This window comes from Bubalus kerabau, chromosome 15, assembly GCF_029407905.1.
Source record: "Bubalus kerabau isolate K-KA32 ecotype Philippines breed swamp buffalo chromosome 15, PCC_UOA_SB_1v2, whole genome shotgun sequence".
NCBI classification, from domain to species: Eukaryota; Metazoa; Chordata; class Mammalia; order Artiodactyla; family Bovidae; genus Bubalus; species Bubalus kerabau.
Window position 1 is genome coordinate 22,176,265 of NC_073638.1, and position 16,052 is coordinate 22,192,316.

Genomic DNA, 16,052 nt, shown 5'->3' on the forward strand with positions numbered 1-16,052 from the left:
GTACTTTAGTTTTCTCTGAGAAATTGACATTATGTAAATAATACTAATAGTAATACATTTAATCTCATTGATCCCTTATAGTTTAAATAATTCTTTGATATACATAATACATTAAATAATGCTTTTCACATATGGTAGCACACGTAGTGCTACTGAATAATGATACAGTTGGTCATTTCAGAGTTGATGGGCCCTGTTTGACCTTTTCCAGCCTCTTGGGTTGCTTAATAAATCCAGTAATGTTCAGTCCCTTCTGTTAGAGTCATATGATCAGGGTGTAAAGAGGGACTTAAAAGCTGTTGTCAAAATACATTTCAATTTCTCTGAGAAACTCTTCGCCCTGGAGCTAAGAATACCACGTATGTATCCAGTCGTCTCCTGGGAATGAGCCAAGCATATCTGAAGCTGTTCTTTATCACCCAGATGCTTTATAGGTCTATGTGGTTAGGGCTGTGACCTCATTCTCTATGGCAGAGAAAACTGCCACAGGAAATGAAGCTGTGGCCCTAATTGGTTAATTATAAGGGAACCCTGCAGCAGCAAAACCCTGCCCTCTGAATCAAGGCTTCCCTTTCTACAGGGCTGGCCTCTGGTCTCAGTCTGATTGCCATCCTGCCTGAATATGCACAACAGAATTTTCTTCTACCACCTTCCGTGAAGAAAGCCCTTGCCTCCACACACCTAACAAATTCTGCACAGGATTGATCCCTGTCACAGCTGTCCGTACAGTGCCTTAGACTGACATGGCGGATCTGCATTGTGAATTATCCACAAGCTTTGGCTCCTGCCTCACTCTGCGGCTCACCCTGGCTGTCATTCCCTGTCTCCTGTGTCTCCTGGCCAGGCTTTCTGTGGGTCACAATTTCCCCATTCTGCCTCTGCCTCAAAGCTATTTATTTGTTTTCTCTGCCTCTTGGTATTGATGTTGTCATATGAATGTTGTCTTTGATTCATGTGCCAACATGAATTTCTGGCAGTGTTTTTTCTAGGGGCTGAACTTTCTTTAAAAAAAAAAAAAAAGACTTTGGTGTTTGTGTTGAAAGGTTTTGACAGACCTGAGACTATAGTATGTTTTGGCAGTAGGCATTCATTCATTTAGCTGCTTTGTTCATTATTGGGTTCATTATTGAGAGGATGGATAAAATAATTGACAAAACACCTCGTCTCTGCTTCCAAGAAATTTATAGGGAGAGATTTATAGGTGTGCTAAAAGAACCACATGGGATGTTTAATGTGGTAAGCATCATAAAAGAGGTGGTGCTTGTGGGAGATCATAGAGATATCTTTTATTTAATGATATCATCAAAAGCACCAAATACTTACCAACTGACCTGATCACTGAGGCCAGACTTTTTCCTTTTCCTGCTCGTTTGGTAAACATGCACACAGGCACTCATTCCACAGACATCCAATGAATTACTGTGTTTGCCAGGCACCATGCCAGGCTCTGGAAATGGATGGCAAATAACACAGAATCCATGACTAAGTGGAGCTCACAGGCCAGGGAACATAGAGCAAGTGTCCAGAGTGGAACCTTGGGAAAATTGTGACGATACAGAAATCTTGCTTGTCAGGCAGAGCCAGCCTGTGCCTGGCTGCAGCATCATGGCCTGAGAGACTAGAAGTTGTGGGAATGATTTATTACAATGTTGGTCGACAGGAAGTCAGTTGTCTGAGCCCTAACCTTTTCAACAGACAACTTGGAAGACTTTTCCTACACGTTTCCCACACGTTTCCCTCCAATTGGAAAAATAGAAATTTACATCCCACATGGAGAGTCATCTGCCCAGCAGACCCTGAGACATACAGGAAGAGCCTTTATGCGGTGCAGTGCCTTCATGGGGACACAGAAGCAGTGAGGAAGGGAATCGGCAGGGGGAGCAACTGCGGGGCCGTCTCTCCTGAGCACCCCGTGCCTTCTTCCATGGAGCGGGATTTGCAGTGTGGGCCAGCCAGAGGCGCTCAGTCATTTCCACAATGAATTCCTCTGTGCTTTGCTGTAGAAATTAAAGGCCTGTTAAGTCTTCAGGGTAACCGAGCCCCACGCCCCCTAACCTTCTTTCTTCTATCCTGACTGATTTCTGCTCTCCTCGCCCAGTCTCCTTGGCTGTGTTCCCACAGGAGTCAGTGCCAGCTAAACAGATGCTCCCTGGCGGCAGGCTATCAGGCAGTTTTATGTTCCTCCCTGTGAGTGATGGCCTGGCCAGGCGTGTGGAGCCAGCGACAGGGTGCTGTTTGCCAGGTGCCACCCCCCCAGGTGGTTCCGAGAGGCGGGGGAGCCCTGGATGGTTGTCAGCCGCCATGACTGGCCTCGCTGCCTAGGCTGTGAGAACTAAAGGTTCCAACTCACACGCTCTCCTGAGTATATTTTCTTGTTATCTACTAAAGGTTCCAACTCACACGCTTTCCTGAGTGTATTTCCTTATTTGTTATCTCCATACCAGGCCCCATGTGAGTGGTCATGGACATAACCTTTGGTGATCAGATATGGTAAGGGGGTAGGGAACCAATCCCAAAGGCCCTAATGGTGGGCTCCAGGCCCTGTTTCCAGGGTAAGGAACACTCGTAGATCATACAGTGATCATTCATCCGTTCACATGCATTTATTGAGCACTTACTTGGGAATGTGTACTCGTGAAGGAACAAAGTATTTGTGGAACACATAACAAATGGAAATTTTATTTTTTAATTTTTGTTAAAAAAAGTATTTATTTGTTCTGTTGTGGCACATCGGATATTTTAGTTGTGGCATGCACAGTCTTTTAGTTGCGGCATGTGGGATCTCGTTCTCTGATTGGGGATTGAACCTAGGCGCCCTGCGTTGGGAGTATGGAGTCTTAGCCACTGGACCACCAGGAAAGACCCCTGGAAATTTTAAAATAAGACTGTATGTGTGCATGCTAAGTCACTTCAGTTGTGTGCCCCTTTTTCGACCCTATGGACTGTAGCCCGCCAGGCTCCTCTGTCCATGGGATTCTCCAGGCAAGAATGCTGGAGTGGGTTGCCATGCCCTCCTCCAGGGGATCTTCCGGACCCAGGGATGGAACCCTCATCTCCTGCATTGCAGGTGGATTCTTTACCACTGAGCCACCAGGGAGGCTTAAAATAAGGTTAGCAGATGATCGCTTTCAGAAAGTTTTCAGCTCTTTGCTTTCTGATACATTATTCTTTGATCACTGGGCTGACCAAAGCTCTGAACAAGAGCTCTGCCCGTACAGGGAAGAAGATGGTTAGTGATATTTTTACTTACGAACTTTATTTTTACCTAATTACCCACCAGGCTCAATGAACAGCTTTTCCTGGTTCAGTAAAGGCCTGAAAGAGTTAATAGGAAAGAAATATAATATTGCATTATTTTACTGGCAGAATTTAGGCCAGTAATAACTCAAGATTTCCAAACTCCTGCTTTCCTCTCAGTTTTGCAGCAGCCTTTCCACCCCCATCTCATTCTGCTGCAGCTGGAGGATCTCAGAGTTCTGAACAGGTATCTGGTTTCATGGCAGAGCTGATTTCCTTCCTGAGCCATTCAGGTCTCCTCCTGAGCTCCATCTCCAGTGCATCACAAGAGTCCTCTGCTTTTCGTGTTTGCCTTTCTTGCTTGCCAGCAGGGAGCCAGGGAGCCAAAACCTTGGATGTTTCTACACTGCGAACACTAGGTCTCACAGACTTCCCAGTGAAGCCCAGGCGGTGCTTTTGCAAGTCTAACTGCCTAACCCCCCGTAGGAATTCTCTTTGACCTAGAGGCTCAGAGGAGATAGAGAGCAGAGGCTGAATGTACACAGTTGTTTGGAAGCAAGTGCAGCTCCCAAAGGAAAACAGAAGGAAAGTTACATTTGGTGACAAGAAAGCTTTCAAGGTCAAGCCTTCTTGTGCAAAGGAAGAATGTGGACAGGATTGTCTATCCTGGAAGAGTTTTAACACATTGTTACTTGGAGTGACCAGGAGGAAACTAACGGAGATACCTCCAGCCATTCCTTGGTGTGACCACTGCTTTCAAAACTTTTAGAGCAGTCCAATGTCATCAAGGTAAAATCCTGCTCACACCTCTTTGTGTCTGGCTATGTCTACTTTTCCTCCTTCTGAGGCCTGACTCAGGTTGTCATAAAAACTCCCAGTCTTTGTAGACTTCTGGATTATACAGACATCCTTCTAGCTCCCTCAGAACAAGTTAGAGGTGTTAATTCTGGACTGAGATTAGATCTTTGCTGTCACTGACTTTGTTTGATTGTGTTGGTTTCTTTATTAGTTTGGTTGTTAAGTGTCAAGAACCCATCTTGAACTGGCAGAGACAGAAAGTGGAATTTACTGACTCGTGGAGTCCAAGGGAAGGCTGAAAAACTAAACCATAGAAAGGGCAAGAATGGGGCAGGTTCTCAGAAACAGTGAAAATCAAGAACTCAAACACTGGCAGGATCTCTCCCTCTGCTCTCTGTCTCTTTATCTCTGCTTCTTTCTGTGGGTAGCCCTGTTCCTTCTCACTCCAAATGACTTTCCTTTCTCAGGTGGGCACCATGGCTTATGGGAACATCTAACTTTTATATCTTACAACTTTGTCAGAGAGAAGACTGATTCTATTCCTAAATGCCAAATCAAAAAATTCCAGGAATTAACTGGATTCAACCAATCAACTCATCCAGACAATCACCTGTGGCCAGTGAATGGGGTTGCATGAGACCAGCTGGTCCTGGGGCCTACCCCTGTGTTTGCAGAGGGGGGATGTTTCTAGAGAAGGTATCATTGTGAGCTGGGCAGATACCCCCAAGAACTGTGAGCTACAATACCCAGGGGCCTGATTTGAACCTGACTGTGGTCCTACTGTGTTTCTCCAGCTGTTGTTGGAAACAGATCAAGACCTTGGGGCATGCTCAAGATGTATTTCTTAATAACCAAGATATTTTCATATTTTGGAACCTGTTGCATCTTGTCTTCACTGAATAATAGACATAAAATGACCATGCCAGAAGGAAACAAAATCCAGTGTTTCCCCCACCCCTACCTGCTGAAAGAATCCCTAAGGAGTTACTTCCGATAGCTGGGGGTCTGAGTAGGGGTGGGTGAAGGTAGAGGAAAAGGAAAGTGAATGAACTGGCCTATGGATTCCTTCTCCCCTGCCCAAGCCCTAATAGAGAAGCCCTGCTTTTCCTTATTTTGCATATCTGATTTTCAAAGAAGTTATACTTTGGAAAAATGTGATGAAGCAAAAAGGAGGAGAAAACTCAAACTCAAACTCCTAGTCTACCTCCCAAAGGGCAACAGCCTCTTACAGAAAGCACCTGCTATTTCTTCTGCCGCAGGGACAGCGCTAGTCAGTTGTAAAGCAAGCAGCAGGAATAGTCAGGGCCTGGGCTTGCACCACAGGCCTCTTTTAAGACAGATATCGTTGTGGGGGAAGGAAAGTGGGCAGCGTCGTTGGTCCTCACAAGTTGCTACTTTGTCCTTCAAATCAGCTTGTTCCAGAGCCAGCACTAGGTGCTCATAGCAAGAGTGAAGTCTTGCCTGGCCCCTGGGTGAGAAGTACAGGTGCGTGCGTGCGTGCGTGCATGCGTGCGAAGGTGCTCAGCGGCTAAGTTGTGTCCAGCTGTTTGTGACCCAGGCATCTTCAAGTTAAAGAAGAGACAAACCGAGGCTTAGTTTAGTGGTTGGCTCCCAACTTAGATTTAAAGGGAGGGGTGGAGGCCTGAAGTCAATGTGACCCTTAACCTGTGGACAAGCACTGCTCCACTCCGTTGTGAATCTCTGATTTCTATGTTAGATGCCACTTAATAGATCAACAAGGAGTCATAGTAATGACCTGACAAGGGTTTTTCTTCAGCTGAAATTTTTTTAATCAATAATTTCACTGAAAGCATGCTTACCAGTTTTTAAAATCATATGAATTTGGGCAGAATAGTAGATAGCCTCAACATCTTACCATCTACAGTTCTCCTGGATTGACTTCAGGGTCCACGATGAAGATGGTCCAGCCTCCTGGTCCCTTGACATTCCCCACTGCCATGATTGTCCCCCATCCAGCGCCACCTCACTTAGGCCGTATACTGAAGCCACATGCTGGAAACTCATTCCACAGAATTGTGCTAAACCTGAAGTCTCAAACTCTGAAACTCCAGTCCGCTCAAAGCCCCAATTTCCGCATTCTTACATTCCCATTCAACTTATTTTCAGTCACATCAACTTCTCTTCTCCTTACTCCTTTCCACTTTCTCAGTGTCTAACTTTCCTTTGGTTTCTTCTCCCTGTTGCAGATTCCATGATCAGTCCATTCACGCACACTCTCACCACCACCGTCCTCACTGCCTTTGCCCTGGTTGAGCTGCCTCTCCTCTGGCTATTTCTGGTCCTGTGCTGTGCTATGCTTAGTCGCTCAGTCGTGTCTAGCTCTTTGTGACCCCACGGACTGTAGGCTTCTCTGTCCATGGGGATTCTCCAGGCAAGAAAACTGGAGTGGGTTGCATGCCCTCCTCCAGAGGATCTTCCCAATCCAGGGATCGAACCCAGCTCTCCCAGATTGCAGGTGGATTCTTTACCATCCGAACCACCAGGGAACTGCAAGAATACTGGAGTGAGTAGCCTATCCCTTCTCCAGGGGATCTTCCTGAACCAGGAATTGAACCGGAGTCTCCTGAATTGCAGGCGGATTTTTACCTGCTGAGCTACCAGGGAAGCCCCATTTCTGGTCCTGCATTAGCCTATTTCTGGCTGCTTCTACTCAGGGTCTAGGCCTGCTAAGCACTTCCAGAGGAAATCACATAACCTAGTGGATTGACTCAATTACAGAATTATGATTTCCAGCACCAGCTGAGTCCTTGGTGTGGCCAGCAAACCTTTAGCTCTTTCCAGCTTTGCACAGGGTCCCTTTCCTGAAGCCGCCTTCGCTCTCCCTGTCTCTTTCACTCTCAACAGACAGACCTGCCCACTTCATCATGGGTAGAGGGGCAGTGGGATCTGAGCTCCTTCAACAGCCCTCTTCTTCACCTCCTTGCTTCCCCACAGAGGTCCCTACTCCTGCCTCTCGTCATCAGAGCAGGAAGAGGCCTCTTCCCCTCCTCTGAAACCTTGCCGCATCATTCCTGCTGTCCCTCTGTATCTGTTTCTCCTTCACCAATCCCCCATCTCAGCCTGCAAGTGTCCTCTCATCCTGAAATCCCCTCATTCCTTCCTACCATCCTCTCCAGTGAATACCCTCTCTCCCCCGCTTGCTGTCTCTGTTTTCCTGCTCCCTAATGTTTTCTCCCTGCCATCTGACTTTTCACCCCACACCGCCCCGGCTCTGATGTCAGTTCTCAGAAAGGTCACCAAAGCCTCTTAAATGGTAAATGAAGTGGGCTTTCCAGTCCTCAGTCTGACTTTCTACCGCATTTGACCTTCTTGTCAATGTCCTGACATTCTCTGGTCTTGGATTCCCATATGACACTTTCTCCTGATTCTTCTCCTCTCCCTCTGACTGCGTGTTTGAAAATAATTTTTTTTTTTTTTGCTGAATCTCAGTTCCTCCACCAGGGATAGAACCTGCATCACAGCAGTGAAAGCCTGGAATTCTAACCACCAGGCCACAAGGGAACTCCCCCAAATAATTTTTTTGCTGCTCACTTCACTTGTCCCTTTGATGTTGATGTACCCCAGCCTCTGCACTGAGTATTCCTTCCTTTTCTCTCATTGTGTGCTTTTCTTTTCTTTTTAATATTTATTTATTTATTGGGCCGCACCAGGCCTTAGTTGTGGCACTCAAGATCTTTGATCCTTGTTGCGGCATGTGGAATCTTTAGTTGTGGCGTGTGAACTCATAGTTGCGGTGTGTGGGATGTACTTCCCTCTCTGACCACAGATGAAACCCAGGCCCTCTGCGTTGGGAGTGCAGAGTCAGTGGACCACCGGGGAAGTCCCTGTATGCTTGCTTTGCTATGATAGAAATAATACATTCTTTAGAGTAAGATGGAGCGGGTTCAGATTCCATGTTCACCTCTTACCAGCGCTGTTATGTGGAGCAAGTTTTCCTATATGGGGCCGATAATATCAACTTTATTGACTGGATATGAGGATTAAAGGAGGTGGTGCACATTGAGGGCCTCATTCAGCAGCCGACAGGGACAAGCACTCAGTGCATTTTCATCGTCTTCTCTCCCTTTGGTATCTTCCTCCAACTCCCTACTCTCTTTGCTGCTGAATAACTTCTTGTAGTTCGACTTATTTTGGGGAGTGCTGTAAAGCCCAGGATGTGAAGTCAGCATGGGGTTGAGATCCTTGTTCTTACCTGTCCTGTGACTCTGGGCTCATTGCTGCTCTGAACCTTGGTTTGCACATCTGTAATACGGTGATAATAGTTCCACATCTCTGATCAGTGTTGGAGGGGGGAGTAAATATTTGTATATTTGACCCTTGAACAACATGGGGGTTAGGGGTGCCACCCCATGCATCGTGGAAAACTGTGTAACCTAGAGTCAGGCTTTTGCACCCACGGTTCCTTCACAAGTGCATCAGCTGACCGTGGATCATATAGTACTACAGCATTTACTACTGAAAAAATCGGTGGAAGTGGATCCATGCAGTTCAAACCTGTGTTGTTCAAGGGTCAACTGTACACACACACACGCACTGTATATATATGAAAAGACGTGGTTCAGTGCCCAGCGCAGCACCCGGCACACAGTAAGCTCTCAGCAGATGGTGTTGTTATCCCAGAGCGGTCCCTGCTCTCTCACACACAGATACTCTCAAGCATCTCACTCCCACCCCACACCCATCTCTTGTGCCCTGAACCTGGATTTTGCCAACTGGCGGCAGAACATCTCTACTCTGATGTTTTGCAGATGGCTCAGGCTCTTGTTCAAAACCGAACTGTTTGCTTCGCCCCTTTTCCCGTGCCCCGCCCCCCAATACTTGCTCTTCACATGCTCTCATCTCGGTTAAAGCGTCACCATCCATTCAGGTGCGACTTTTTTGGACTGTCTCTCTCGTTGTTACTGCCTGCCTCTTGGCAGTCATCTCTCTGACTTATTTCTGCAGTTTATCCTTTTCTCACTGTACTGCTTCAGTTTAGGCTGTCATATTCTAGTGCGTCCAGAGTGACCTTTCTAAGATACAAGTCTCACAGTTTCACTTTCCTGTTGCAGGGCTCCATGCTTTCCTGTTAAAACTCTTTAAGACTTAAATCTAAGTTCTGGTAGGTCTTGTGCTGACCTATTTCTTAATCATCGCCACCTGCCACTCACAGCTCGGCCCATACACAAATTTGTTAACTGGCCATTCCTCCAAGATACCATATACCTTCAGGCTCTTCCTTTCTTTTTTCTAAAATCACCTCTCCCTAGGATGTCCTTCTATTCCCCACCTGGCAAATGTCCTTAAAGAATAGACAGATGTCTTCTTCCCTCTTGACCCTCCCGTGATGCCCTCATCCTTTCACCCTGTTACTCCTTTTGTGCATAGATAGGATTTTAAAAAACATTGCTCCATTGTTGCAGTGATCACTTTGTATCAGAGTTATTTATATGCCTGTAAACAGTGGGCCTGGCACAATGCCTGGCAATGTTGGTTGAATTTGAATAAATGAATACATGAAATGACAGGGTCTGGAAGTATCTTGTGAGATGGGATCGAATAAGTTGAAATTTGTTAAATATGCATCAAGAAGGCCAGTTATACAAGAATGAAAATGGAAGAGATTGGCCTCACCGCAGAATATGTTAAAAATTTGGGGAGGGGAGTTGGTTGATAATATTGTGTGAGTCAACAGTGTGAGGTGGTAACAAAAAAAGAAGAAGAATAGGAAGAATGGGAAGAGAGGGAAAAAAAGTGTGAAATGTCTTGGATGAGAAAGTTGACTGTCTGATTTTATAGCCAGGGTATTGTGTTTGGTTCTAAGTATTATGGTTTTAGAGGGATTTAGGCCAGAATAGCAATAATTCTTGAAACCATTTTGTTTTTAAGATTTGGGGGAAAAAATTATAAAAATAGACAAACTGGTAGCTAACATGATGAAAAAGGAGGAAGCACAAATATACAAAATAAAAAAATGACAGTGGAGAAATAACCGTTGAAACAAACAAAACTGTAAGAGTCTTTGCATGTCTGTGCAAATAAACTTTAAAACCTTGATGAGATTAATACTTTCTAAGGGAAATTCTGATTACTAAAATTGATAGAGACAGGATATTTAAACAGACCAATTTCTGTGAAAGAAATAGAGAACTTTAATAAGGAACTATTCCTCAAAAAAAGTACCAGCCTAGATTATTTCACAGGGGGATTCTACCAAACCTCTACTTATCAGATAGCCCCAGTGCTCTATAGATGATGACAGAGAATGAAACTAAGGAGAAACTTGCTCCTTCTTTTTAAAAATATATCTGCCTGATAGTGCAAAAGAGGAAACTACAGACAAATATTACTTATGAAAACCTGTGAAAAGAAGACCCCAGTGGCTCAGTGGGTAAAGAATCTACTTTCAATGCAGGAGACAGAGGAGACATGGATTTGATTCCTGGGTGGGGAAGAGTCCTTGGAGGAGGGAATGGCTACCCACTCCAGTATTCTTGCCTGGAAAATCCCATGGACAGAGGAACTACAGTTCATGGTGCCCTTAAAGAGTTGGACATGACTAAACAACTGAGCAACCATGAAAAAGTACAACAAATGTAGTACGAATATAGCTGTAATATATATTGTATTAGTGAACAAAGTTCAACATCACATTAAAGTGTACTTCATTATGATCAAGTAGGGTTAACCACAGGAATGCAAGGTAGGTTCATTATTAAGAAATCCATGTATTCTATAATAATGGAATATTATCAGGAAAAATAATCAGAATTGTCTCCATAAATTATGACAAAACTTTCATCAAAATTCAACATCTGTTCATTATAAAACCACCGAAGGAAATAAGACTTGCTTGGGAACAGAACAGTGATTGTGTAATTCGAGATTCTTCCTGGGATTGTCCTCATGGCCACATACTTCTTCATTCCAGAAATGGCCACTGTACACATCCATGGATTCACTAATGGGAACAAGGGGAAAAGGGTTGCATTGGGGAAATCTGATGGAAAGAGATAGGTGCATCTCTGGAGTTAATCATCATTATGTGTTGAAGGGTTTGGAGAACATTAAGAAAGCATTTTCCTGATTGATGAGAAATAACTAAGTTATACTCGTCTACCCCTGTTAGAAGGTTATGCAGTGTATTGTGTAGCATGCAGTATATTTTGTAGTGTGTGATAAAAATAAAAGAAAAAAGTAGAAGAAAAAAAAGAAAATAATACTTGATGGATTCTTTCTTAACATGATAAAAATTTATATACCTTATTCCAGAAACCATTCACTTTCTAAACCGGGAAACACTTCAGGTATTTTCTGAGTCCAGAAACAAGGGAAGAATGCCCAATATCTCCACTACTAGTCAACATTGTACCAGAGGTATATAGAAATTGATTAGAGGCATAAAGCTTAGTAAAGAATATTTCTTTTTGTAGATGATGTGGTAATAATCCCAGAAATTATTGAGAATTATTGATAAAACTCAATGAAACTCAATAAAAGATAAGATAACAGAATATAAAATGAACCTACTGAAATTAACAGCTTTCACATACACAGAGTAGCCAATTAGAGAAAGTGATGGTAGAGAAAACCTCATTTAATCTCAATTAAGAAGAATTCAATCGGAGAAGGCAATGGGACCCCACTCCAGTACTCCTGCCTGGAAAATCCCATGGATGGAGGAGCCTGGTAGGCTGCAGTCCATCGGGTCGCTGAGTGTCGGACACGACCCAGCGACTTCACTTTCATTTTTCACTTGCATGCATTGGAGAAGGAAATGGCAACCCACTCCAGTGTTCTTGCCTGGAGAATCCCAGGGACGGGGGAGCCCGGTGGGCTGCCGTCTGTGGGGTCACACAGAGTCGGACACGACTGAAGTGACTTAGCAGTAGTAAGAAGAATTCAATAGTTAGAAATGAACTTAACAGGAAATATATATAACTTACAGGAGGAAAACTTTAAAACTCTCTGGAAAGACTCATTTGAACAAATGAAAGACATCCCTTATTCTTAAGTAGGATGGTTCAACAACATATAAATGACAGTTCTCTCTGTATCAATTTATAAATTTAATATAATCCCAATAAAAGTTCCAACAGGTTTTTTTTGAAAGTTAGATAAATATATACTGAAGTTTGTATGGAGAAATAAATTTGTAAGAATAGTCAAGAAAATATTAAAAAGAGAAAAATTTCAGGATGCGGGGGGACCAGCTATATCAGATCTTAAATTATTCTATAAAACCTCTACAAATAAAACATTTTGGTACTGGTCCATGAATGAGCAAATATACAAGTGATACAGACTATGCAGTCCAGAAGGAGACCCAGGAACTATGGAGATTTAGTGTATGATAAAGGCAACATTGAGAGCAGGAGGAGAAGGGGACGACAGAGGATGAGTGGATGGATGGCATCACCAACTCGATGGACATGGGTTTGGGTGGACTCCAGGAGTTGGTGATGGACAGGGAGGCCTGGTGTGCTGCGGTTCATGGGGTCGCAAAGAGTCGGACACGACTGAAGGACTGAACTGAACTGAAAGGCAGCATCTCAAATCCCTGGGGTAAAGATTGACTTTAGTAAATGGTGCTGGAACAACTGGGTAGCCATTTTTAAAAAAGTTAAGTTGGATCTATATCTCACATTATACAGAAGAATAAATTCTAGATGGAACAGGGATATAAATGTAAGCAATTTTGAAACCATATGAGAACTAGAGAAAAAGCAGAAGCGAATTCTTTCATGTTAGTGTAGGGAAAGCCTTTCAAGCCATCACCCGAAGTTCAGAGGCATGAAATATCAGTAATTTGATTATATAAAAATAAAATCCTTTTCATAGCCAGAAAACCACTATAAACTAAGTCAAAAGATGACTGATAGGGACTTCCCTGGTGCTCCAGGGCTAAGACTGCACACTCCTAATGCAGGAGGCCTGGGTTCGATGTCTGATCAGGATCTAGATCCCACATACTGCAACTTAAAGTTCCTGCATGCCTCAACTAAAGACCCCATGTGCTGCAACTGAGACCCAGCACAGCCCAAGAAATGTGTGTGTGTGCTCAGTAACTCAATTGTGTCCGACGCTGCAACCTGTGGACTGTAGCCCACCAGGCTCCTCTATCCATGGGATTCTCCAGGCAAGAATATTAGAGTGGGTTGCCTTTCCCCCTGACCCAGGGATCAAACCTGAGTCTCCTGCATTGGCAGGTGGATTCTTTACTGTTGCACCACCTGGGAGGCAGCCAAATACATAAATATAAATATCCCAAAAGAGAGATCACTGACAAACTGGGAAATCTCTGCAACATATATCAAAGACAAAAGGGTAACATCTCTAATACATAAAGAGCTCTTAAAATGAAGGTACAGAAGATAGAAAAATGGGAGAGATGTGAACAGGTAATTCATGTACATATACAAAATATATAAAGATAAGGATGGATTTAAATGGAATTCTTAACCTACCAAAAGAGGCTCAAATTCATATCTAAAGAAATTTAAACAGCACTAAGATACAATTTGTCACCTATCATATTAGCAAAAATTTAAAAGTGTGACAACATATTCTATTGGCAAGACTGTGGGAAAATGCACTCTCATGCATTGCTGATGGGAATGCAAATAGATACAATGCTGTTGGTGGGGAATTTGGCAATATCTAATGAAGTTATCTACTTAATGTATATATATTCACCTAGCCATCTTCTTTGAATCTAGCCTGAAGATAGACCTCGATCAACATGAAAATACATATGCATAACGTTATTCATTGCTGCACTGTTTGTAACTGCAAAATATTGAAAAACTGAATTCCCATATATAGAAGACTGATTGACTAAATTATGATATATCTACATAATGGAGTACCATGTAGCTGTAAAATAAGGAAGATTTCTAGACCACTATGGAGTGATTTCCAGAATATATTAAGCAAATGTTAATTGAAGTGAAGTGAAAAATGCAGGTGTAAAAAGAATGTGTGTGTGTTAGTTACATCTGACTCTTTGCAGCCCCATGGACTGTAGCTCACCAGGCTCCTCTGTCCATGGAATTCTCCAGGCAAGAATACTGGAGAGGGTTGCCATGCCCTCCTCCAGGGGATCTTCCCAACCCAATCTTGAACCTGGGTCTCTGCACTGCAGGCAGATACTTTACTATCTGAGCCACCAGGGAATATAAGTGCTTAATGCTATTTTGGGGACTTCCCTGGTACGCAGTGGCTAAGACTGCAAGCTCCCAATGCAGGGGACCTGGGTTTGATCCCTGGTCAGGGAAATAGATCCCACATGCTGCAACCAAGACCCAGCTGCTGCTGCTGCTGCTAAGTCGCTTCAGTCGTGTCCGACTCTGTGCGACCCCATAGACGGCAGTCCACCAGGCACCGCCGTCCCTGGGATTCTCCAGGCAAGAACACTGGAGTGGGTTGCCATTTCCTTCTCCAGTGCATGAAAGTGAAAAGTGAAAGTGAAGTCGCTCAGTCGTTTCCGACTCTTAGCGACCCCATGGACCACAGCCCACCAGGCAGGGCCCAGTAAATCAATAAAATTTAAAAAAAATTACTATGCTATTTGTCACATAAGAAAAGGGAAATAAAATATACATATATCTTTTTTTCCAGATAACCTAGAACGAATCAGATTGGTTATCTACAGGAGTGGATAGGAATAGGGTGGAAAGACTAGAGAAAAGGGAATGGAGTAGAGAGAAAGATGGAGGTATGACACTTCTGAATGTATGTTTTTCTATAGCTCTGACTTTTAGAATCATGTTAATCTTTCTCCTGCCCCCAAATTAATTAAAATCAACCAAAATGTTAGGACAACCCAAAATGGTCTACCAATTGTAATAACTGTACATAACTGTATTACAAATTAATAACATAACCACACTGAAGGCAGAGGGAAGAAAAGAATTAACCTAAGTCACTTTGGAATCAGTATTTTGAGTGTACACTGTAAGGCTAAAGACAAAAAGACTATATACTTGTATATCAATTTCTGGCTAGTAAATTTATTTTTCTATGACCTGGCATAGCCCAATAGATAAACAAATATTTTTAAAAATGCGGAGAAGGCAATGGCACCCCACTCCAGTACTCTTGCCTGGAAAATCCCATGGACGGAGGAGCCTGGTAGGCTGCAGTCCATGGGGTCACTAAGAATTGGACACGACTGAGCGACTTCACTTTCACTTTTCACTTTCATGCATTGGAGAAGGAAATGGCAACCCACTCCAGTGTTCTTGCCTAGAGAATGCCAGGGATGGGGGAGCCTGGTGGGCTACCGTCTATGGGGTTGCACAGAGTCGGACACGACTGAAGTGACGCAGCAGATACTAATCCGGTCCCATCACTTTATGGGAAATAGATGGGGAAACAGTGGAAACAGTGTCAGACTTTATTTTTCTGGGCTCCAGAATCACTGCAGATGATGACTGCAGCCATGAAATTAAGAGACACTTACTCCTTGGAAGGAAAGTTATGACCAACCTAGATAGCATATTCAAAAGCAGAGACATTACTTTGCCAACAAAGGTTCGTCTAGTCAAGGCTATGGTTTTTCCTGTGGTCATGTATGGATGTGAGAGTTGGACTGTGAAGAAAGCTGAGCACCGAAGAATTGGTGCTTTTGAAGTGTGGTGTTGGAGAAGACTCTTGAGAGTCCCTTGGACTGCAAGGAGATCCAACCAGTCCATTCTGAAGGAGATCAGCCCTGGGATTTCTTTGGAAGGAATGATGCTAAAGCTGAAACTCCAGTACTTTGGCCACCTCATGCGAAGAGTGGACTCATTGGCAAAGACTCTGATGCTGGGAGGGATTGGGGGCAGAAGGAGAAGGGGACGACAGAGGATGAGATGGCTGGATGGCATCGCTGACTCGATGGACATGAGTCTGGGTGAACTCCGGGAGTTGGTGATGGACAGGGAGGCCTGGCGTGCTGCGATTCATGGGGTCACAAAGAGTCGGACACGGCTGAGCGACTGATCTGATACTATTCCATACAAGGAACGGGTTAG

At 43.9% G+C, this 16,052-nt stretch overlaps 1 protein-coding gene and 1 pseudogene across 9 annotated transcripts in view; both read left to right on the top strand.

Annotated features, from left to right (window-relative positions):
- The window catches only part of DIXDC1 (DIX domain containing 1), a 78,084-nt gene that overhangs the window by 9,387 nt on the left and 52,645 nt on the right, over positions 1 to 16,052 (top strand). The window lies entirely within an intron of this gene.
- LOC129628531 (NADH dehydrogenase [ubiquinone] 1 alpha subcomplex subunit 1-like) lies at positions 10,915 to 11,178 on the top strand (annotated as a pseudogene).